The 25,142-nt window shown below is 46.3% G+C and overlaps 1 protein-coding gene across 11 annotated transcripts in view; it reads left to right on the top strand.

The window, feature by feature from the left end:
• Positions 1 to 2,527: 2,527 nt before the first annotated feature.
• Positions 2,528 to 25,142, top strand: part of SYTL2 (synaptotagmin like 2) — a 109,478-nt gene continuing 86,863 nt past the window's right edge. For 3 of the 11 annotated variants that reach the window (XM_088479784.1, XM_088479787.1, XM_088479785.1), the window contains exon 1: positions 2,530 to 2,807. The gene's annotated coding sequence lies outside the window, so the exon portion shown is untranslated. Of the gene's footprint in view, positions 2,808 to 25,142 lie in introns of all 11 variants that reach the window. The other 8 variants (XM_088479783.1, XM_088479782.1, XM_088479786.1 and 5 more) reach the window with 7 other exon arrangements.

The raw sequence follows: 25,142 nt of genomic DNA, 5'->3' as shown, positions 1-25,142 counted from the left end.
TCAGTCACACCATCATCTCCCCCCTGCATCTCTCAGTCACATCATCTCCCCCTGCATCTCTCAGCCACACCATCATCTCCCCCTGCATCTCTCAGCCACACCATCATCTCTCCCCTGCATCTCTCAGTCACACCATCATATCCCCCCCTGCATCTCTCAGTCACACCATCATCTTCCTCCTGCATCTCTCAGCCACACCATCATCTCCCCCTATATCTCTCAACCACACCATCATCTCCCCCCTGCGTCTCTCAGCCACACCATCATCTCCCCCCTGCATCTCTCAGTCACACCATCATCTCCCTCCTGCATCTCTCAGCCACCTCATCTCACCTCTGCATCTCTCAGCCACACCATCATCTCTCCCCTGCATCTCTCAGTCACACCATCATCTTCCCCCTGCATCTCACAGCCACACCATCATCTCCCCCCCTGCATCTCTCAGCCACACCATCATCTCCCCCCTGCATCTCTCAGCCACACCATAATCTCCCCCCCTGCATCTCTAAGCCACATGATCATCTCCCCCTGCATCTCTCAGCCACACCATCATCTCCCCCCCTGCATCTCTCAGCCACACCATCATCTTCCTCCTGCATCTCTCAGCCACACCATCATTTCCCCCCTGCATCTCTCAGTCACACCATCATCTCCCCCCTGCATCTCTCAGCCACACCATCATCTCCCCCCTGCATCTCTCAGCCACACCATAATTTCCCCCTGCATCTCTCAGTCACACCATCATAACCCCCCCTGCATCTCTCCGTCACACCATCATCTCCCCCCTGCATCTCTCAGCCACACCATCATCTCCCCCCTACATCTCTCAACCACACCATCATCTCCCCCCTGCGTCTCTCAGCCACAGCATCATCTCCCCCCCTGAATCTCTCAGTCACACCATCATCTCCCTCCTGCATCTCTCAGCCACCTCATCTCACCTCTGTGTCTCTCAGCCACACCATCATCTCTCCCCTGCATCTCTCAGCCACATTATCTCCCCCCTGCGTCTCTCAGCCAAACCATAATCTCCCACCCACGTCATCTTCCCATTCATTCTATGGGGTCAGTCCAATTAGATGTGAATTGCGAGGTGGGAGTTGCTATTTTCTCTTCGAATTCGCATAGCGAATTGATTTTGCAATCCAATTAGCATCTCACACTGAATCAGTCAGACTGAATTCGCATTTTGCCATTCGCACCTTCCTGTCGGGAAACTGTGCTAAACCCCTTGGACACCCCCTAATGACTAATTAGCAATTGGAAGTTTCCAATAACTTAATTAGTCCAATAATAACATGTCATTTTTGGGATTACCACCAGACATCGCATTGTTACTAATCACATGTGCACTAACATATGCGATCAGTACAGCAAAGGACATCTCTTCCGATAAGAGCTATCCTTTGCAATCCGCGCCGCTCCGTGGAATTCCCGGTTTATGACCTGGGAGTCCATCTGAGCATGCGCAGCAGCTGCGGGGCATGCTGGGAGGGATCCAATCTGATCCCTTATACCAGCGCGATGCAGTAGAAGCCCAATGGCTTCTATAGGGTAAAGCCAGCAAAAGCTGGCGTTACCCTCTGCGTCGGAACTCTGGCGGCCACACATTAGTGCATATGGAAAATGCGGTAATACCCGGAAACAGGGTTTTTATTGCATTTTCCATTTAGTGCAACTTGCCATATGTCTCTCTGTGTGTCCTCCCCTTTATTCTATGCCTGTGTGTCCCCCCCCCTTCATTCTGTGCCTCACTGTGTGTGTGTCCCCCTTTATTCAATGCCTCTCTCTGTGTCCCCCCCTTTATTCTATGCCTCTCTGTGTCCCCCCCCCCCTTCATTGTGATGGCTAGTTGTCATCGCATCGCATTATTGATCTCGGAAGCCCGCCAACAATTCGATGTCCATCCCTACCCTGCCCTGTGGCGTTAGAATAAAGACAGGGTAGAGCCTGCGACAAGCGTCCACCTCTGAATCACCCTCCTGACTGATTGGATGGCTACCAACCAGTCTGGAAAGGACGGTGTTAATAATGGAATTGATGCACAATGCAACTGAGTGGTCATTTAAGTAGATTAGGTTTTTTTATTTATTTCCAGAGTGTACAATAGGAAGAGACTTCAGCACACACCAATCATCTGCAATTTATGATCAAAGGTCACTCTGCAAAGACCTCCTTCTAATGTATAGTGATATGTCCGGGAATTTTGTTATACACCACAATACATCACCCTGAAAGTGCTGGTATAAAGCATTGTCATTATTCCTCTGTGCATCCTAATACGACCTAACTCATGTCTGCATTATTTCACAGCACACATTAGACTAAGTTAGCCTGCTGCAGGTCATGCTGGGACTTGTAGTTCTACAGCAGCCGGCCAGCCTCTGACACACACTCTGCGCAAGCAATAAACCCATCCAGCAGGTAGAGCCAGTACTAAGCAGCATTCCTCCCGTCCTTCTAATGCATTCCTGGTTGCACACCTCTGCAGGGCAACACTAGTGCAGCCAGGTATTTTACTTTGGCAGCCTGGGGGTAACACAGGGGAAGGGCAGAGACCGGAGGGAGCAGTAAGAGTTATTAGTCACACACAGACTCCTATTGGCAGAAAGTTTTATATTCCTATATCCGCCCATTCTCTGTGCAGAGCAGGGGAGAGTGAGTGCACTGAGCTCCCAGCCAGGGTCACTGCTTATAGCCACAGCCATAGCAAATTAAGCAATTAACCAGCTTCCAGCATCTGAATGGTCTTATTCCCAAGCTGAGGTGGGGAGCAGAGCCTTTCCTGGGAGAGTGCAGGACCTGCAGTAAGTTCTGTCTTTTACCTTCATTGCACAACTCTTGTTTAAACATGTAGAAATATGTATTCTGTGGGAGCCTCTATAGCAGAACCCAGCGTAGCCTTCCAAGTTTTACTTATATCAGTAATTAGGAGAGTGAGAATGCTGCTGTGTATTGTAACTAGTCCAAAGTGCGCGACACTTCGGGTTATATAATAGTGATTGATATGGGTTGAAGTCTCTTGAATGGTTTCTTGCATATGATTATGTTTGTTTTAGGTTTCTGATGTGAGAATAGTTTTTCAACTCCATACATTTTAGTGAAAAGAATTGCAGTACAATGAGTACCAAAAAATACTGTTCACATAACATGTTCACAGGGTATGTAAGATTAGTTTTTTTATTCAGCATTTCTCTTTTAAGTTGAACCCCCAAGTGTAATATTAGAAAGCGTAACTGGAATGTGCTGGTGTTATTTATAATTATAATCTTTATGCTGGGTACACACGTTCGAGAAATCGTCTAGATATGACTGTTTGTAGCGACGGATCGTCCGGATCGCCCAGTGTGAATGCCAACGCCGACCGCGACCCAGCTGGTGACACCAGCAAGGTGCAGGTGGGCGATGTATCGGCCGGTCGTTTGCCGGATTGTGCAGTGTGTACCCACCGCCCAATATATTGTTCATTTGTACCATCAGGTGTCGCGTTGATGGGTTGCCTAGTGTGTACCCAGACTTAGGTCCCTCCTAAAGAAACTGTTTATCCATATACTGACTGAGAGGACAGGCTCTGGGTCCCCACTAGTGATCAATAACCACAAGTTGTGCGGAATACGTGGTGTCAGTCTGATATTCTGGGTGTGTTCAGTATTCCTCTGTATGGGAACATGTGCTGGTCTGTCCTATCATCACCTGTTCAGGATGGTGCCTATAGGAAATATGAAGGCTGGGACTGAGTGAGGAGACCCCTAAAGGCCCCCATACATCAGAGATTGATTGCAGCAATCGTGCAATTTGCAATCGATTGTGTATAAAAATCTTTCCCTTTTTCAATCGATTGCAAATTGCACGATTGCTGCAATCAATCTCATAGTATGGGGGCCTTTACACACTGTCTCTTTATATTGTTGTTGTGTTACTGATCACTCCGCTGGAAGCTTTAGCTGTTCCCGGATCAGCATCTGGTTGTGTGAAGACTGCTTTATAAATAGAGGCTTATTATAAGATAGAATCAGCATCTTATGCTTCAATAGTCACAATATGACACACCGCTCTTGTATCTCACTATTAGTAATATTAGGGATGTGTGTTCTAAGGTTTGTGGTGGTAATATAGAATAGACTGTAAAGGTGTGCAGGATCTGAGCAGTATATTCAATAATTGTTCTACAACAATGGCCTCTTGTGGTCTGTACACTGCTCTGTTACGTGTTGTGTAAAATACCTGTATAGTGTTATTGGGAAGATGAGGGAAGTCTCGCTAACGTTGCCAGCATAGTGGGATCTGTGTTTGCCTCTCACGCCTGGCGCAAGCCCTGGGGGAATTCTAGGACGTGTCGCCACGTGCGTTTGGTTGCAGCACCCCCTTTGGACACTGCCTGCTTTTTCTTACCATGGCAGTCAGGAGGTGGGGTTCGTAACTTTCTCGGCTCCTCAAATTGGGAGTGTGGCGATAGCCTGTGACATCATAGTGTAACAAACGCGGGTACGACAAAGTGTTGAAAGTGAAGCCTTCATCCTTGCCACACAGCTAATTATGTTGAGTGTGCTTTTGGCCATGAAGAAGCATGGCCATATTATTTAAACATGATTTGTTCGTGCCCTGCGCACTTTAAGAATATCCACGTGAACTTGGCATTAACCTATTGGATACTACTGGCCTTATTCCCAACCACACACAGTGTCGATGTTCACGTAGTTGAATATTTCTGAACGCCCCATTCCCCCCCCCCCCCACGGTGCATGGGTTACACAGCGTGTCCACACGAAGGTGCTGCTGTGATCGATTCAGACGTTATCAGAAAAGCGGTGAAAAAGTGCTGGCCGTTCTGAGGCGGTGGGTAGAAAGGCTCGCCAAAATTGTACGTTGTGCACTTAGAGTGTCGCCGCCGTGTCAATCCAAGCTGCTGCATTCACATACGCAGTCACAGGAGGCCAAAGTCAGACGGACAGACTGCGCCTGCTGTGAGCGATAGTGGTGTCTAAAGATACGTTATTACAGCGTGCAGAGATGGTGACAGTGGGCGTCCTAGTCCTGAACTCTGGGCCACGACTCCGGCGACAGGCCACGTTCATCTCTCAGTCTCTTGTTTGTGAATCCACTTTGCGATTGTAAATTTTCAGTTAATAGTTCCTCTTCTTTTATTAACTTTTCAATATATAAAATTGAAGAATATTAATGTCATGAAAATGGTTCTACAGGAAATATTAAAATATGATTAATAATCAGTTTACTCGTTGGATGTGAATGATCCATTCTGAAAAATTGTTTTGTGGAGATTCACTTTAAGCTCTCTATATTGTGGACCCCAATTGTTTTTTTTCTTAACGATAAACCACATACATGACAATTGTGATCATATGTAATAAGAAATTTAGGGGATGGAGCCCAGTAGAAGACCTCTATGGGGTAGATTTAGTAAAGTGAGAGTGTTTAGATGCGGAGATGTCGCCCATAGCAACCAATCAGATTCTAGCTATTATCTTCTAGAAGGTGCTAGTTAAGTAGAATCTGATTGGTTGCTATGGGCAACATCTCCACTTCTAAAAACTCTCACTTTAGTAAATATATACCCCAATAAATTGAGGTTATCTATCACAGTTCATATTTTCCTTGGAGCATTTTCATAGAAGGAGGAGTGTATTCTCTGGTCCTAAGGGTGTCTTGGACTAAGAACATTCGTTCTGCAATATATTCTTATGGAATCTGTCAAACAATGTAAAAATTGTCTACAAACAACATTTTACAGGGTATTTTCAAGGCCGTAGCTTTTCTATATTGCTATTGTACACAGACCTTGCCTTTCCACCAAAATGTTTGCAGAATGTTCCATTGTACATATGTGTTCATAAACCTTCTATAACCGAAACGGTTTACAGGATGGAGAAGTAGGCTTCAGGGTGTTCATTAGGCCTCATACCAACTGGCGTTCATTTTGTGCAGCATCCTAACATTTCTAACGCAAGTACAGGTCTGAAAATAGAAACCGTTGCAGAGGGAAGCAGTCGGGAAGCCGACAGACGTAATCCCGACCGCTGGCTTCACGACTGTCTAATCCTGGCAAGACACTAATGACAGCGTCATTAGACCTACGTCGGGAGCCCGACACCGGGCCTACCGATCGAAGGTAAGCCGCCGGGCGTAGGGGGGGTTAGGGTTAGGCATCCCCTGGAGTACTTAGGTTAGGCTGTGGGGAAGGGGGGGGTTAGGTTTAGGCACTTATGGGGTGCCTAACCCCCCCTCTAGGTGCCTAAACCTAACCCCCCCCCTCTTCCCCGCAGCCTAACCTAAGTCCCCTGGGGGGGTGCCTAACCCTAACCTTCCCCCCCCCCCCCCCCCCCAAGGGAGGGTTAGGGGGTAGAATTAGGTTTAGTTAGTACTTACCTTAGGGCGATCGGGATTTCCTTCTTTGTCATACTGATTCCGTTGCACAGGCCCCATAGTCATCGCTGTTTCCCAAATTTGTGAGCGTTTGTAATTTCCCAATGTTGCCTGTGCCGTTTTTTAATCCATACTATGGGTAAAACTCTATAAGGTCAATGGATACGCCCCGAATGCAAAAGTAATAAAAAAAAAAATCTTGTATTTGCATGAGTCCTTAAACAGTGTTGTGGGGCGTCTCAATGTACCTCTCTGGTTATAGGACTAAATATAGAGCTAAACCATCCTGCTATAAACCTCTTCGTTTTATGGGTTACTGAGCAAATATGTACTGTAAAGATAAATCAATATCAGTTCTTGGATCACTTGTGGCAACTTGATTCTTTTAGCCTGAGAAGTTACGAAGTGCAGATTCAGAACACAAACCAAAACGTAGACTTTCCAAATCTTCAGCCAGCTATAGTTTCTATTGTTCGCCTGTGGTAATGTTTTATTTGACATATCGAGCAATTACTGGCGTGTAATGTTTACATTTGTAGAACAACATGTACAGGATTAGCGCACTGAAGTGATGTATGAAAATACTTTACCTTATATGTGACACTTAACAAAAGCCTCATGTGACTTAGAGGGACGGACACGCACAAATACCTGTGTCAGCTCTGTTAAAGTGGACCTTATTATATAACACCCGTTTCACAGGGTTGCACTACACAGCACATTCTCTATGCAGCTCTACAGGGTGGGTCCCTCATTGCCTCAGGGTTGTAACTAATTTGGCTCCAGAACTTATTGAGGGATTAGGCGATGGAGGTGGATGTTTTTTGTGACGCGCAGTGAGGGAGCGACTTCTGGTGAGTAGGGGAGTAAAGAGTGCGTTTGACTCTGCTCCAGCTTGCGTTATATGTGTGCCCATAGTGTCCATATAAACAGCCTTAGGGGGAAACGCTGCTTGTGTTGAAAAGACCAATGTAAAAATAGTCATTTGTTTACCCCCTACAACAGGGTTTCCCAGACTTTGTCCTCAAAACACCCTAACAGTCCAGGTTTTAAGGATATCCATGCTTGAACACAGATGGTTAAATCAAACTGAGGTACTAATTAAGTCACCTGTGCTTTAAGCATGGATAACCTTAAAACTTGGACTGATGGGGTACCCTACAATGTGTAAAGTTGTTGGATTATACGGCACGCCAAGGACGTGATGATGAGGTCACTGCTCCACCTCCTGCTTTACAGTGATGCAATTTGCGCACTCACCCATTGGGGTGATGCCATAATGACATGATTTGCATAATCGGACCCTTCTCACTGCTGCACGATGAGGATAAGTGCGTCCTTGTGCAGCAGAGGCAGGGCATGATAATCACTTTACAAGGAAGACGTCGGATTCGGGAGGGAGGACTACTCTCCTGGGAGTCAGGGAGACCTCCATGAAATGTGGGTGTCCAGGAGAGTAGTCAAATATAGATTGTACTATTGTGCAGCAGGATGCCCCCTGGTGGTGTCACTTGGCATACCTTAAAGCTGACTACAAAACAAAAGGTACATGAAGATGCCAATTGTTGGGATTGCAGGGATTGTCTGCATTTAAGTGATTAGTGGTAAACCCTTATTTTTTTTCAGTTACAGTATACCGAGAGCAGTTTTGTGCTGTAACCCACGGCAGCAGATATATAACATTCTGCCTGATTATTATGGGACCATGCCTAAAAAGAACAGCAGGAAACTATAAAGGAAAAGTAATGTAGTTGCATGGGGATGTAGTTTAATCCCAACACGGGTCAGAATCCCTACTGCTGGCATCACAACGGTAAGAAGTGGGGTTAGAGTTGGGCACTAGTCAGGGAGGGCTAGGTTTAGGCTGTGTGTGGGGGGGTTAGGTTCAGGCGTCATGCCTCCGGCATGCATTACTGATCCGAGCTGCGTCGTAGCCTCTTCACTCTCTCCCAGTGGAGGCTACACGCCTCTGTTTTGGGAAACTGAAGCCGTCGATGCCACCTCACAGCCCAGAAATGACAGCAGATTGCCAATGACTGAAAGTCTCCTGCCGGTCTGTGCGGGATTGCAGACCCGCTCTGCACATTAGCAGTGCACTAGTATGTCCTGCTGAATCCGGCCCAATGACTAATGCCAGGGCCGTAGCTAGCTAGGGTAGTGTGGCCGGTGCCATCGCACAGGGCTCCACAGGTCAGGGGGTGCTGTTTGGGCCTGTCAAATTTCTGTTTATTATCATTCTTGCTTGTGGCTTCCTCTTATTTTATCCCCAGCATCTCCTGGCCTCCGCTATCTATTCCCTGGCCCTTCCCCATGAAGCCATGGCCCTTTTTTGGGTGCACTATGTCCCTGAAAAATTAGGGGGGCTCTGACTAATGCTCCTTGGTGTTCAAGGCTCTAGGACAGTGGTTCGCTCTGAATCGGGTCCGTCCTTCTGGTTTTTTTTAGAGCGGCCTCCTGGCCGCTCGCATAGCTGTGGGTGACCACCCACAGCTATAGCGAGCGCCCAGGAAGATGGTCGCGATGGTCAAGACCATCGGGCTTGCGATGAGACCCTTGTGGTAGGGTCTTGTTGCCGCAAGCTCTAGAGTGCTTTCGGCTCTAACAGAGCCGAAAGCACTCCCACTGACATCACTGGTGATGTCAGTGGGGCCGGCCCCAGACGGTAGGCGTTCCCATGGGAACGCCTCCGTCTGAGCAGCCATGCCCCGGCCCGCCCACCAAAGGGGAGGTGCTGTCACTCAACATCGACAGCACGCCCCCTTTGGTACGAGACCCGGAGCGACGGATTGCCCGTCGCTATCCGGGTCTCGCGCATGCGCACGATGGAGCCAGCTCCGTCGTGCGCATGCGCACTGGGCCACCATCGACCCGCTTGCGAGCGCATAGCGCTCGCGAGTGGGTCAGAATCAGGCCCTCTGTCCTCAGGACCCCACACAGGTCATGTTTTGCAGGTGCACAGGTTTACTCATTGCTCACTGACACATTTTAAAAGATCCTCAGGTGGAGATAATCATTTCTCTTGTGATTTTGTGAGGAGACCTGGAAAACATGCACTGTTTGGGGTCCTGTGGACCGAGTTTGAGAACCTGTGCTCTAGGATAATAGATGTGTCGCATTGAGAAGGTGTGTGTCCTTAGTTTAAAAAATATTCCCGCTTTTAGAATGTTTCCTAAAGAGACTGTAATCCTTTGTATTTGTCCAATGGTGAAGGAAAATGTGGGAAATATTAGTGCATTTCTCTTCTCACTCCTCAATCCCTGTATCTCCTCTGTAAATCTAATTTAAGATGCGATAGTACCAAATAGTAACATAGTGAACTCTGAGGATTAACAGGATCACACCTTCAGGAAATACTCGGTTGTCCGTGTTGTTTTAAGGATATATTAATGACACTTTTCCTGTTGTACTGTAACCCTTTCCTCTTCATCTCATTGTAAATCTTGCGTTATGGCAGTAATTTTAATTTGAGCAATTGGTCCTCCATAATAAAGCACTTAGCAGCCAATCACATTCTACCTATCACTTTATAGATTGTACTTGATAAAAGCGATCAACATTTTGATTGGTTGCTATGAGCAACTTCTCCACTTGTCCGTGCCTCCACTTATTCGTAGGCTTGATACATTTCCCCCTAAGATATTAAACCCCCCCTCACCTTCTCTTACCCGTCTCCCCCACCATTACAAAAACTGACATAGTAGAGATTCATCAAACCACCTATAGAGGACAAGCGAAATTGCCCATAGCAACCAATCAGATGCGAACAGTAATTTTATAGAACATACTAGATAAATGTTACCCAAAAGCTGATTGGTTGCTATAGGTAACAACTCTGCTTGTACTCTTTAGTTTGTTTGATACATCTACCCAATTGTGTGGTAAACGCAGGGCCGGAGCGAGGCCCATTAGAGTGGAGCACCCACATATGAGGTGCCATCCCCTAGGGTGCACAGTGCAACCGCTATCTTCTAGCCTGGCCCACGCTGGGCTCATCTTCTGGCTCACCTGCGGCCTGGGCCATGACACATCTTTCACATGCCTGTGTGACGTAATGGGTGCGTACCTGTGTCGCCTGACTTGATAAATTTGTCACCTGATTTGATAATGACTATGGTCATCCAATCAGACATAGCTTGCATGCCATCCCTTCCGCCAGCAGCGCCAATAGCTCCTACACCGCATGCTGCCAAACCGGGTGCCCCGGCTGTTCTGTACTGATGCGGTAATCCCAATACAATATTAATATCGAACTTTAACTTATCCTTTGGTGAAACGCGCTTCAGCTTTGTAGCTTCCATTATTTCCTATTGGGCACAGCGAGGGTTTGTGATGAGAAGTGTTAAGCCGGGCACACAGCTACACACCTGGCCAATCAAACGATTGGTAACTGCTTACACACTTACCAATTGTTCGGCCGATGTTTCTGTGCTGACATCACAACTGGGCGGGGATTTATATTTGCCCGCCCAGTTGAGATGTCTATCACCCCCCGGTCCCTGCAGCATGAGGTATGAGTGGTCGCCCGTACACACAGCCAGATGTGCCGATATATCTCAGATATGTATCGGCATTAGCTGTGCTGCAGGACAGATGCGATATGTCTGTGAAAGACGTTGTTCACAGACACGTAGTCTGTACCCACTCGCCGATGCACTACAGATATATCTCCTGTTCAATGGAATGGGCGATATATCAATCGTCTACTCAGCAAAACATTGGCCTCAGTACATAGGAAGAGATGGCAAATTGCAGCTAGGGGCGGGATGTACTAAATGTGAAAATGCGGTAAAATGCCATTTTCGGGGGCTTTACCGCATTCCCAGAATGTACAAAGCACCTGGAATGCAATGCATTCCGGTGCTTCGTTCCGATGGGTAACGCCACCTTCAAGTGTTGTTGCCTAATAGAAGCCTATGGGCTTTTTATTGGGATGCTCCAGGCTGGATCCCTCCCATGAACCCCCCGCGGCCTTCTGCGCATGCGCAGAAGGACATCAGAGGGACTTCTGAGTGTTGAACCCGGAAGACCCTCTGCCCGGCAACATCGCAAAGAACAGCTCTTATCGGGAGTGCTGTCCTTTGCAAAATTCTTGGTACATACCACAGTAATGAACAGCGGTATGTACCTGAAGTCGGGGGATGTACCGCATCATGGAAGCGATGCTTAGAACATTCCACCCAGGGTCTTTAATTTTTATTTATTTTTTGACTGTGTTACTGGTACTGACAAGGTTATATGTGCAATCTGCATCCATTCATCTTCAATTATAGGTGCTACAAAAGTTGTCTTTGTGACCTCGCCATGAGTGTCCTTTAGTAGTATATTTATAATATCAATGAAACTGATCTGGAATGTCCGATGTTCTATTTTAAGGGCATTCTGGGCCTGATTCAGAGCATTCACTCTGAATCAGGCCTTTTTTTTTTTGTGCGACCTCTTGGCCGCTCGCATAGCTGTGGGTGACCACCCACAGCTATAGCGAGCAGCCAGGATGATGGTCGCGTTGGTCAAGACCATCGCGACCATCGGGCTTGTGACGAGACCCTTGTTGTAGGGTCTCGTGGCCGCAAGCCCCAGAGAGCTTCTGGCTCTAATAGAGCCGGAAGCTCTCCCAACTGACATGACTGGTGATGTCAGTGGGGCCGCCCACAAACAGTAGGCGTTCGCTTGGGAACGCCTCCGTCTGTGAAGCCATCCCCTGGCCACGCCTACCAAACGGGGCGAGCTGTAAATCACCATCGACAGCTCGCCCCCTTTGGTGCGAGACCCAGAGCGACGGAGCGCCCGTTGCTAGCTGGGTCTCGCGCATGCGCACAACGGAGCCGGCTCCGTCGTGCGCATGCCCAGTGGGCAAACATCGACCCGGTTGCAAGCGCTCAGCGCTTGTACCGGGTCTGAATCAGGCCCTCTGTTCTTTATGGATTACAGATGGCAAGTTTACCCTAAAGATTAATAACAGGTGGACTAGTGCATGTCCTGCCCTGCAGTACGCACTTGCACTACCCAATGTGAGTAAGCCCTTACTACGCCAGTCTCACACAGCAATACTGGCAGATCTTTGCTTCTATACTGTAATGGTACTTCTGTGGGCAAACTCCCAGAACAGTTGCTTTGCAATCTCTTGTTATCTTAGTTTAAGCTGCTTAACTGGTTTTTTAGAGACAATCGGTCAGAGAGTTACTCTGTCATTGTCTGCGTGTCTGAAATGTATGAGGTTATAATAATGGGCAGACAGGAGCCAGAGAATCTAGAAATTGTTCTGTCTCCTAAGGATATTTCTGTGGGACCTATGAAATATCTCCGTAAGAGTCTCCAATGTGTCTTGACATCAAGTGGTTGGGTTTCAGCGATGTGCCCGGAAGTGAGTCACGGATGATTAAATAGGGAGTTAACTCCAATGTAAATACAACCACCCAGCCCTGTCCATAGAGGTAACTGGAGTCCTGGGATCGCTGAATGATTGTCTATCGAACACCTTATCGCAGATAAGATCCCAGGTTAATGGTGCAGCAGCTCCTGTGCATTGTATGGGCATTTGCCTGTGAATTATGAGGCCTAGCAGAACTGTAATACTACGAAGCAATGTCGGACACATACGGTACTGTTGCTAGATGGATGCAGGTGGGCACGCTATAGGCCAGATGTATCAAGCTTTCGAGAGGAGAGCGTGCGGCAGTTGGGAAAGGAAACAAGTTATCTTCTAACTGTCACTTCAAAGACTGTTCTTAGATAAATGATAGTGAGAAGCTGGTTGGTCGCCTTGGGCAACTTCAGTTTCTCTTCTAGGGCGGGATGCATCAATGAGAAAAATGCGGTCAAACTCCAAATATGCGGGCTTTACAGCATTTCTCATATGCACCAAGCCCCAGAGTGCGATGCACACCGGGACTTGGCTGCGTTGGGTATCGCTATCTCCCTGATTCTCTCCATCGAGTGCTGATGGAGGGATCCTCCCTCCCAGCACCCCCCCCCCCTCCCCGCGAAATGCACAGAAGAACGCCGGAGGCAATTCTGGGTCATAGACCCGGAAGCCCCTCCACCGCAAAGGGGCGCTCTTGCCGACAGAGCGGTCCTTTACAGGGATGCGATGACCGGCGGAATGCGTCATGCATCCCGCTGCCCTGCTTGATACACCCCCCCCCCCCCTATATGTGGCTGAAGAATGCAACATCCTCTCCCTAACTTTATGTTGTCTTGTGGCCCAAAAATGACAGATGTTTAATCATGACTGTGCGATTAAGTGTATGTCTGTCTGTATCTAGCTGCACCATGCTGCCATTATCAAACAGTTAGCCGGTGCTGAGAACCGTTGAGACGGACTGCGCCTTATGTTAAGTTTAGCACATACTTGGCAGTTTTGGGCTTTCTGGTTGCACCCTGTTTGTCAACTGCGTGGTCTACAGATCCTGGGAATTGCAGCCAGCAATTAGAACAAGAGGCTTGGTGCTGCACAGTGCTCTATCTGTACAGAGGACGGAATTGCAGAGACATACACAAGCGTCTGTGCAATTCCGTCCATCTCAAATCCTAATGCAGCAGGAGGGGTGTGTAGGAATCGGACACCTCCTTTCTACATCTGCGATCCCAGTGCTATGACTGGGGTCGCAACCTTTGATCACCATAGCAACCATTGGTCACGATAGTGACTCCTTTGCACAGAGAGAATGACCTCCAGAGACGTGATGCTGTTTATATGATCCATGTCTTGGAATGCAAGATGCTCTGGTCTCATGTGGCTTATGGCCTGTATGCACGGGACGATCAGATATTGATCGTCCTGCATGTGCTGGATGTTCGATATCAAGCACCCAGCGCTTTCACCAATCACCAAACTATTATAACGACCCGCGATCAACGACATTGATATGGACCATCCGTGCAAGCGCATAGATGGTCGTTGGAAGGGGCTAAAAAAAGACAATATATACGATATCGTTAACGTTTATCGTCCTTTTTATCTGACCATGTGTATGAACCGTTAGACATGGAAAAATAAAATCTGCCATTGAAAACTACTTCCCCTGGTCAAGAAGGCACCCCCAGATCTAGCAATGAGTAATGTGGAATACAATTGGATGGTTCCTTGTAAGTACTGCTACACTAATAGCTCCCGCCCACTCTGCTTTGTCATTGGCTATCTCCCCCCCCCCCACTCAATCGCCACTTTCCAATCCCGCCTTCGGGATTCCACCCGCGCCGCTCCCATTCCTGCCCATTAAGAGTTTGTGATTTTTGCCAACTCACCATGGCTTACAAAGCACCTATTTTTTTTCTGGATGCAAATTATGTGCAGCTCAATATGAGCCCCTAAATCTTCATTCATCATGGCTGCATTTTTCCTGTTACCATATATTTTTGTGGTGGTGCACCGCGGTCAAGAACCCCTGTCAAGTTTGGACAAAGCTTAAACTTGTTGGACTATGTGGAACTTTATTATTAGTACTGTACATGCTGCATTGCATAATCTCTTAGCAAAGCTTGGTGAAAACTGGTATCAGCCAAGGGAACTTTTTGAGTTAATTATAGTTTTATTGCCACAGTCAGAGCTTGTATCCCCCTACCCTAATTTCCCTTTTGCACCTATGGGCAGCTTTATAACTGAAGCCATGGAAACCCGTGTTACCGGAGGGCTTCACCCACCAGACAAAATGAAATCAGGGAGAGTGTGTGAGTGAAAACGCCTGATTGGAGTGCAAGTTTGCCTGTCTAATCAGGTTTCTCTGTCGCTCGCCTACCTCCTGGTGCCCAGGTGTTGGTGTTCTCCATAGTGACAGGAGTCTTTCAATATCTTGGCACGTAACCACCCAGTTTTGTCTTTATCCAAAAGAAAAACTTTGGGTGGAATTGCCTTGTAATGTTTTTGCATTTTTTTTTGTTTGTTCTTTTTTATTATATTATCTCTACAATCATAACTAAATCGTTTTGTAAAACGGGACAAAACAAATTCCTCTTCTAATCCTATGATTGTCTTTACAGTTTTAAAATCTTTCCAGGCTTTCTAGCAGCTCAGGGTGTTGCCCATACCAGTGAAAGCTACAAGTTGTAGCGAACTTACTTGGCACATTTGTTGCCATATGTTATATTGCTGAGTTATGAGTCACTTTGTATATGCAGCTATAAGGATGTTATTGTGTAAAAAGTAACCCTGAATTCGTCAGACTACGGCGTTCATTGAGTGGGTCGGTAATCTGCTGTGCCCGGTGCCCATCTACAGTGACGACTTCAGAAAGTTTGAAAGTGCAGAAGATCAAATGTACGCGACTGTCCTAGATGGAACAAATCGGAGACACAAATGGCCCAGCCTTACGCAGTACATAGCACTACGTCATAATGGCTCCGCACGCTCGCATACATCTGTGTGCCTGGATGGACTCTAAGAGCAGCACAACTACTATCGGGTTTCTTAGCTTTCTTCAAACTTGCTCCATGGGCATACAGTACAGGTGGCCCTTTGGACCAGGATCAAGCAGCTCTTTCTTTTTGTTTGTTTGTTTTTTGTTCAATTTAATTTTTTTTCCCCTTTACAATGGCTTGATCATTATTGGGCTGTCTGTTGCTGCCCGAGCACGTTATAGGTTACATGGGTGTCCCAGTTCTTACTACTTTCAAAATTCTGTAGGGATCCTATAAAAGACCTATAAGATATACATTGGTTTATTGCTTCTAACCTTTAACAACCTTATTACCAGTTATTTATATAGCGCACACATATTCCGCAGCCATTCACATCAGTCCCTGCCCCAGTGGAGCTTACACTCTATATTCCCTATCACATGCTCACACACATACACACTAGGGTTAATTTGTGTTGGGAGCCAATTAACCTACCTGTATATTTGGAGTGTGGGAGGAAACCAGAGCACCCGAATATACAAACTCCACACAGTTAGGGTTGTGGTGGGAATTGAACCCACGACCTCAGTGCTGTGAGGCAGTAACGCTAACCATTAGACCGTCTGTGCTGCCCTTGTCAAGTTCACTTAAATTAAACTAATAAATAACGATACAGACAGCTTGGCTAATAGGTCACAGCTTTTATTTATAATTAATTAACAATTGGCAAAGAGATGCTGCAGACTCAGTTCTAGCTTTTACTTTGCTCAAATACTCGAATGACTGAAACGTCCCCCCCTCTAGATGCTCTAACGTTGCGAGGGTCCCACTTCCCTCCTGGGCCAATCAGAGACTCTTTCATACAAAAGCGCCCGGGTCCCGTCGCACGGAGCAGGACAAATTCGCCAGGTTCATCGAGGGCAAGTGCCCCCACCACGTATATCTTGCTCCACATAAAGCCACTGAGCTGCAGCGTACTCCCGCCATGCTGTGCCTCCCCTAAATTGGGAAGAAAAGGTTAGTGTGACTCAACAAAAAAACAGTAATGGGTGGGATGGGGGTTTCACAGATCCAGAAAAAAGAGGCCGTCTACATGCAAACAAGCCAGTGTATACTAATCATCTGACCACTCCCTCAAGCAATATCATTGGCTCACCCAACCAGCTGACCAGACAGCCTTATAATCTGCCCAGCAACAAGGCTGTCATCAACAGCCATACAGCTAAAAACAGTATTCTTAGTTATTCTCACGCTTTTCCAGTCTTTGCCTTACTAAATTGTCAACATTATTTACCTACAAACAATAATTGGGCTTCTACAACATTAAGATGCTTTCTAAGAAAACAAACAAACAAAGACTCTTCCGGCAGCAGCATGCGGCAGTGGGGAGAACAGAGGTAAGTATTGCAGCCACCTCTGCACAGCTCACATCTCCCCACTGGCTGTGTCCCTTTAAAGCCGCCCACAAGTGACTGCTCCCAGGGTCTGCACCAGCGTCTGGGGCACAGAACAGCCAAGCAGAACCGGCCGGGAAGGATGGGGGGGATTCCGGGGGTACAATTCAGAGAGTGCAGTGGGGTTGGGAGCCGGACACGCCGCCCGGGGACAGGGGTGGAAGAGCGGGGTGACACGGAGGACGGCAGTGAACTGTGCAGGCAGAGAGGGAAAAGTATCCATTTCCCGAAAAGCTGTCATCGCTAAAATGACAGCTTTTTGGAATAGATGGTTATAGAGAGGAGGAATGATGAATTCCTCCTGTTAATTGGGTAGAACTCCATGCCAGTTCTAAACCTCATTACCTCCAGAGAGTTTTTAGTAATGATGAATAGGCCCCAGTGATACTTTGCCCTCAGGTCATTACATTTTTCTGCACCTGACAATCATGTATTACTTGCCTAGCGCACACCTCCTGATCCTCCCCAGGACAGCATTGTGAGCTCCTGGGCGTGTGATGGAGAATACGTCTCTTCCATCACGTGGCTGTCAGTGTGTAATGTAATGGTCTCGCAGCAATAAATGTTCACTCTGAACTTTGGAACCATTATTCAGAATCAACAGCTGCCTGTGTATTGGAATCTTTATGAAGATATTGATGTGTGCTGTACTGTGTATGCTTAATATGCAGTATGTTTGTATAGAGGCATGTCGGGCTTCTGACAGGGGAGTGGGTGAGGAGGAATGTGAATTCATGCTTTGCTTATGATCAAAGTATTCATGTGCACTTACGTTATACACAGCCATGAGACACATGTCCTGCTTTGTAGCATCCTAAAAATCCCACTGGCCTGCGCAGAGGACTCTACCCTGGGCAGGAATAGGCCAGTCATAGGTGTTTTCACCGGCTGTCACCAGATCTGGATTTAAAGGGGATCTCAATATAAAACGAAAAAATAGTGAAAAAGTGGTACTTATTCCTTGTCCCCCAGTGCCCCCCATGATCCTGTAAAAGTGTTCTTTACACTCCCAGTGGCTGTAGATTAAACCATTAATTGGTGTTCCACCCTCTTGTACACGGATTGGGTACGCAATCGCGGCACTCATAATGCAGGAGGTCAGAATCCCGGTAATTTCATCAGGAGAAATCACAACGCATGCATATAAGTATTATAAGCCTGACCCTAACCGTCCACCCCGCAGCCTGACCCTAACCCTCAACCTAGTGCATAACCCTAACCCTCCACCTAGTGCCTATCCCTGGGTTGGGTATGATATCCCGGCTGTCAGGATGCCTCTGTTCAGAATACCAACAGCGGAAACCCAACAGCCAGAATACCTACACCCATTGGAACGCAAGGTAAGTTGTTTTTTTTTTTTTTCCCTACCCTAACCTTCCCTCCCCAGTGCTTAAACCTAATCTCCCCGCATCCTAGACCTAAGACCCCCTCCCCCCCCTCCCTGTACCCTAATCCTAACCCTCCCCCTAATGCCTAAACCTAACCCCACTACTTAACGCTACCCTCCCCATGAACCACGATACTTACCATTCGGGATGCCGACGGTCGGGATACTGGTAACAGGATCCCGACCTGTCGGGATTTCTGTGCCGGTATTTAGACCGTAGGCATCCCGAATGGTAAGACCGCCGACATTGCGTGTGCTGGTATGCCAACTACATCTACTATATACAGCCAGAGCTGTATTATACAAGCAATGGAAAGGGTTTCTGGATGAAGAGCCTCTTTGGCTTTTTAGCAGGGTTGCCAACATTTGATATTAATCTTTAATGATAATTTCAGAAACATGTACTGACTGACATTTTCCTGATAAATTATGCAATTCTACAATATCTTAAGAGTTGAAAATAGAAGCGCGTAGTCGTAAAATCCAGGGATTGAAAACTGAGAAACTGAAAACCCGATTCATTCCTGAGACCAGATGTTGTAAATGCTGGAACGTCACAATTTTCAGAGGCTGTCAAATGTTTTTTACTGATCTATATATTTTTACTTCTACTGACAATAATATAACTGTTTTTGTGATTTACTGACTGATGACAAGCAGGCTCTCACCACGACATTCAAGGTGCGCCCCACCCTTTTTTATTTTAAATAATCTCAATAGTCTTCTATTGATTGCACTGGGTAAACTGCAACCGTAACAAACCTAATTCTGCTTTCCTTATGCCACTGTGGCTTTTCATGAAATATGTATCTAGGGACCGATGTCAGACAAGCTCTTATTAGGAAACATTGGTGCTGGAGACTGTATTTCAAACAATGCTAATTAATCCTGCCATCATTTACTAGAAACATTTCACATTCCACTTCACCCAGATAGAGGCAAATTCGTTGTGGTTTATTGCTGTCACTAAGCGCTTCAGAGGACTAAAAAACACTGTTCTTGTATTATTAGATGGGATGCAATCGGGAAGCCGACTGTCTAAATACCGGCAGCCGGCTTCCCGACTGTCTTATCCCGGCATGGGTGAAATGCCGGGCATCTAGATGTAGACACCCGCATTTCCCTGATGCCGGGAGACCGGCGCCCGGCATCACGATCGTAGTGATGCCGGGCGCCGCAAGCGGACAGCTGCAGGGGGGAGGGTTAGGTTTAGGGCTCCCGGGGGGGACTTAGGGTTAGGCACCCCTCCGGGAGGGTTAGGGTTAGGCCAGGGGGAGGGAGGGTTAGGGTTAGGCAACCCCGGGGGGGGACTTAGGGTTAGGCACCCCCCCGGGGGACAGGTGTAGGCAGCGGGGAAGGGGGTGGTTAGGGTTAGGCACTTGGGGGGTAAGTTAAGGTTAGGCACCCCTAAGGAGGGTTAGGGTTAGGGGGGTTAGGTTAGTGGATACTTATCTATCCACGATCGGAATTTCCAGCGCTGTCGGGCTTCCACTGCGTCGCACTCTGCTCCTGTCGGGCTGCCGCTGACGGGAATCGAACCACCGGCCATGCGGTATTTCATACCCATTCCCATTGATTATTAGGTGACAAAAATGAGCTTATATTACAACATATAAAAATATATATGTAACGAAAAAATATGTATTCACTGTAAGAATATATTAAATCTATCTCAAACACACTTTCAAACTAGAAATATGCATGCATAATAACTACAATATTCACAGTAGATATGCACAGCCTACTAAATAACACAATGCATAGAAGCCAATCTTACAGAATCAATTAGGGAAAATCCATTTATTGCATAATTACAGCCCCTCCAAATGTCCGAGTTCAGAAAGTAACAGTATGTACGTGCTGATGGAATAAAGTAGTATTATAAAGTCCCCTAACTTACAAAAACTTGTACGTTTTTGTTTTTTTAATAGTACAGATGTCCACATACATCTATAAACTTTCTATCGTCAGATGATAGATGTGAGCCATAAACTTGAACTAAACTTAACTAAAATAAACACACGAGACCAAGTTATGCCGTTTAAATTGGTCAGCTTTATTTAGTTACAATGGTAGGTATGGTGGCAGGAGAAAGAACGGCAAATAACCAGCGTCCACTTGTCTTAGGCAAAAGTATATCACAACTTGTGAGGGCCAACTATCCCAGACAAGGGCAAGTGTGATCTTAAAACTTGCAAGGGCCAACTATCCCTTTCAGAGCAAGTGATGCGGCCCCAACACCCATGCCAATGCACCATTCATCCTGCTCGGTCGAGAGGTGCCGCTGACCCCAATAGGGTGAAATCAGCCTAATCAGTGCATTGCAGGGGTGCGCACCGCTATTACTGCCGCAAGATGGACGCTTCAATATTGCCGGTCTTTCCCTGCTTTGAAATGAATAAAGCTGACACAAGACACAATAGGGGAGGGAGGGTGGGAGATCAAATTCATAGAGGCAGATTTTACAACCGCAGATTCCCTACACCCTCTCACCTAACACGCCCCCTAACCTATCACCCTATCACCACACCCTCTTATATAACACACCCCCTAACCTCTCATCCTATCACCACGCCCTCTCACATAACCTGCCCCCTAACCTATCATCCTATCACCACACCCTCTCACTTAACACGCCCCCTAACCTATCACCCTATCACATCTGCCTACCTGCTGTCAAACAAACATCCATCTTTAACTTTATTAACCCCCTTCTATCCCTGACTAGAAGATTATGTGCCGTCGGTTCTAGCCCAAACCTCCGTTATATTCCTCCGTGCGCTACAAGTCTCGTTACACATAACACGGGTGCCTTGTGTCTCTACAATGTTTTTAACCATCAATGAGTCTTAAGGCCCCCATACATCAGAGATTGATTGATTGCAGCAATCGTGCAATTTGCAATCGATTGTGTATAAAAATCTTTCCATTTTTCAATCGATTGCAAATTGCACGTTTGCTGCAATCAATCTCTGATGTATGGGGGCCTTTATTCGCACAGCGATGTAATTAGGACACAGTGTCACAGCCGCTGATGTAACATTATCGTAGCTTTTCGCAATCATTTACACCCGCAGTCACACACAAAATACAGGCATGCTGCATATCATTTTAATCCGCAGACGCTGCTTGTGTCCTATTCGCATCGTTGTGAGAATAAGATGCATTTGAAGGTAAAAAGATGCTCCGGGCTACCGAGTCACGCTACGGCATGGCGCTGCTAGACGGGCTGTTTAATGAGCAATGAGGCTAGATGTATGTGGACACCTGTACTTTAATCCATCAGTAATATTTCTTTGTGTATTATTATTATTGGTGTTTAAGATGCACTAAATATGTTGTTACGGTGAATACACTCTAAGGGCCGTATTCAATTAGCTGCAAAAAGCCATTTTCGTCGAGAAAGTTTTGCCAGTGACGTCATTTTGACCGGCGAAAACTTATCCCCATATTCAATTCCAAAGACTTGTTTTTCGCTGTTGCGAAAAGTCTGCGCATAGTATCCAGCGAAAAAGATTCGCAGAAGTGTAGAATTGGGGTTTTGGGGTGCAGAGTTGCGGGAACCCCCCTGCAGCCTTGGAACAGTCCCCCAAAGGTAAACTGCGTCCAAAAAAAAATAAATAAAAGACTTCAGATCACCCCAAAAAAATACTTTCGTTTTGGGGGTGAAAAAGTCCAAAGTTGCAGGACAAACTTAAAAACTAGCGAAGTGTTCTCCAGGGGGTCCCCCAAGTATGCCCCAGGTGTGTGGGTTTTTTTTTTTTTATGGCAGGTGTTTGCGGGAGGTGGATTTTTCACTATTTTTAAAACTTCACTTTTAAATATCGTAGCACCCATTTTCAGGTACCCCAAATTTGCTGGAACTACTTATTTTCTAAAGGAAAAAAAAAAACACCACTAAATGCTATTCTTTACCACTTATTCTAAGACGCAAAATAGTGCCTATTGAGACAATTTAAGTTCCCCAAATACCTTCAGCCCAGGCTATTCGGGGGTATCCATAGTGATCCCTCATGTCCATGCATCATTTGGGGGGTGTCAGGCTGATTTCCCCAAATCTGACAGTACTTTTCGCATGTTTGCATTTCGCCGGGTCCTGCCTTTGCCGATTTCGAATTGAATATGGGGATAAGCAGACGAGTGCGATACTTTTCCGCATTGAAATCCAGCGATGGCGGCGAAAACCTCGGCAGCTGGACTTTTCACACCTAATTGAATTCGGCACTAAGACAAATTTTATTTTTATATATATATATATATATATATATATATATATATATATAGTGTAATATAAATAGTGTAATATAAATAATTTTTATCTTTTTTTGTCTTTTAAGATATAGCTTAGATCTCTAAAGCTGGGTATACGCGGTACGATGTGTACCCAGCGTTATGACGGCCGACCTATCGGGCGATCCCCATACACTGAGCGATCCGGTGCCCGACCGCCCGATATGTTGTCCCCCCCCCACATTGATTCTCCAAGTCTCTTGTGCATGCAGAGGAGGACGGACGAGCCCATGGGAGCGCGCAGCGGATGATGTAATGCCCACACATGGAACGATATAGCTGCGATATCTTTCCAGTCCGTCGGATCGGCCGGTATATCGCTCCGTGTGTGGGGGCCTTAAGACTTTGCTGCTATTATTCACTATATGGTATTTAATTATCAATTTGATCTCAAGTTGGGAATTCGCATTCTTGCGCCAAAGGTATTGTTTTCCCCATATTATAAGATCTTGTCCTTTTTTTTTTTTTTAAAGGGATATTTTATGTTTCCTTTTGCATTTGTCTTATCTAAATATTAAGGTATGAATATATAATCTTGTAATAGGACTTTTCCTAGTTTATTGGATGGTGTTATTTAGGTCCTGCTTGCAGTGTACATAATTTGGTACAGTTTCATTGTTTGCCTTTTGTCTCCTTGTGTTCTCCTGTCAGTGTCATTAAGGTGTAATAATTATCTTAAGTGTAGTTATGTGCGGTACAATTGCTTGGAGCATGGGCTTAATAGTGAGGGGTGTGCGATATCACTGGGGGTATGTGTGGGGGGAGGGGCCACAGGGAATACGCCGAAAGGTTCATTTGCTTACCTCCAGTAGATACAATTTAAAAACTATATCTGCATAACTCCCAACATTAGTAATCCCAGAAACAGGACACGAGAGCATGTCTGCGGCCCGGATTGTGTTATAGTGGGTTTGACCAGCCCTCAAGTGAGCAATGCCTTGCTCCTTCCCTTCTGATTTGCTATGCCACCCTCCCCGCCTATAGAAACGCTATTTGCACCAGTGGAAGTATCGGTCTCTGCTGTGTGTGGCACGGGGATACCTCTCGCAGATCGGGACTGTCTGTCACAACAAAATCTGGATGGTTGTGATGAGTTTGAACAAACTATGCACGCTGAGAGGGGTTGGGTATTTATTTTATTTTTTTTGTTCTTCTCTGAGTCACCCCTCTCTTGGTGACACCTGAAAATGTATAAACCATCCTATGTACCTACCTATGTGCAATACACAACCACTGCTTTCTGTTGTAAGGTGACTTCATGTTCACAATTGTTCTACAACTTGTAGGATAAATGTCAGCCCCACAAACTCTAACACTTTTTTTATACAGAAATCCTGTTTATTGGTTCTCTTTATTTTTCTGTGTGAGGGAAATTTATGATGCAGACCCTGTAGGTGGCTATTGTAAGGCAACATCATTATCAGCCATCTGTAGTAACGCAGCCTGTGGCATTTAGCAATTATGTGCCGCAACTTGTGGTGGAGAAATGCAAGAAAAATCTTACATTATAGTGGCCAAATGTGATGTCATTGTGGCCCCGCCCCCCCACTACACATTGCTTATGTAATCAGCATTGTGAACCGTGCTGTGGGGCGGGGCCATAATGTAGTGATTCAGCTCCAAGAAACTTGCCCACTCTTCCGGGCAACCGGGGGTGTCACACGATTTTCGGGAGCCTTCCGCCTTTCCGGGGAGAGTAGGCAGGTATGCTTTCAGGGACAATACCAGGTTTATTTTGTGTCAATGTAACTTTTTGTCCCTGGAAATTTATTTATTTTTAGTAGATATTCTAGATGCAGTCTTTAGCATCTATGCTTAGTCTCTAGGTTTTTTACATTAATATATATGTTGGGAAAAAAAGTATTAAAATGGCAAACCCCTGAAAAAAAGCCAGTGTTGACTTCTCTCGGGCTCCAGGAAGGGCTGGGCGCCTTTCTGGATACCGCCCACTTCCTTAGTGAAGCACCCAATCCTGGAGACACGCCCTACTGCTGTGGGGCCGTGATGTTGCAAATCACATCTTCATGACCCCCCTGCACTCACCACTTGGACCTCTTCTCTGGGATCTCCTGGAGAGGAGGTGAACAAAAAGCACAATGGCAGGTTATAAAAGGATCTAGAGTAATAAACATTTATCCTTTGTTTTGTTTCTTCAAACTTCTGTTTCTGAATTTTCCATGCTGTGATGTGACTACCATGGCAACCACAGTCACATAGCACACAATGTGGTAAGCAGTGTGGAGTTGGAATGCACCTTTTAGTTCTGTTTTCTCTGTGACATCCTTCTCCCCCCCTCT

The sequence above is a fragment of the Taudactylus pleione genome, unplaced genomic scaffold, assembly GCF_031769625.1.
Source record: "Taudactylus pleione unplaced genomic scaffold, aTauple2 ptg000245l, whole genome shotgun sequence".
Classification (NCBI taxonomy): Eukaryota; Metazoa; Chordata; class Amphibia; order Anura; family Myobatrachidae; genus Taudactylus; species Taudactylus pleione.
The sequence above is the reverse complement of the archived record's forward strand: the minus strand, read 5'-3'. Positions and strand labels throughout refer to the sequence as shown.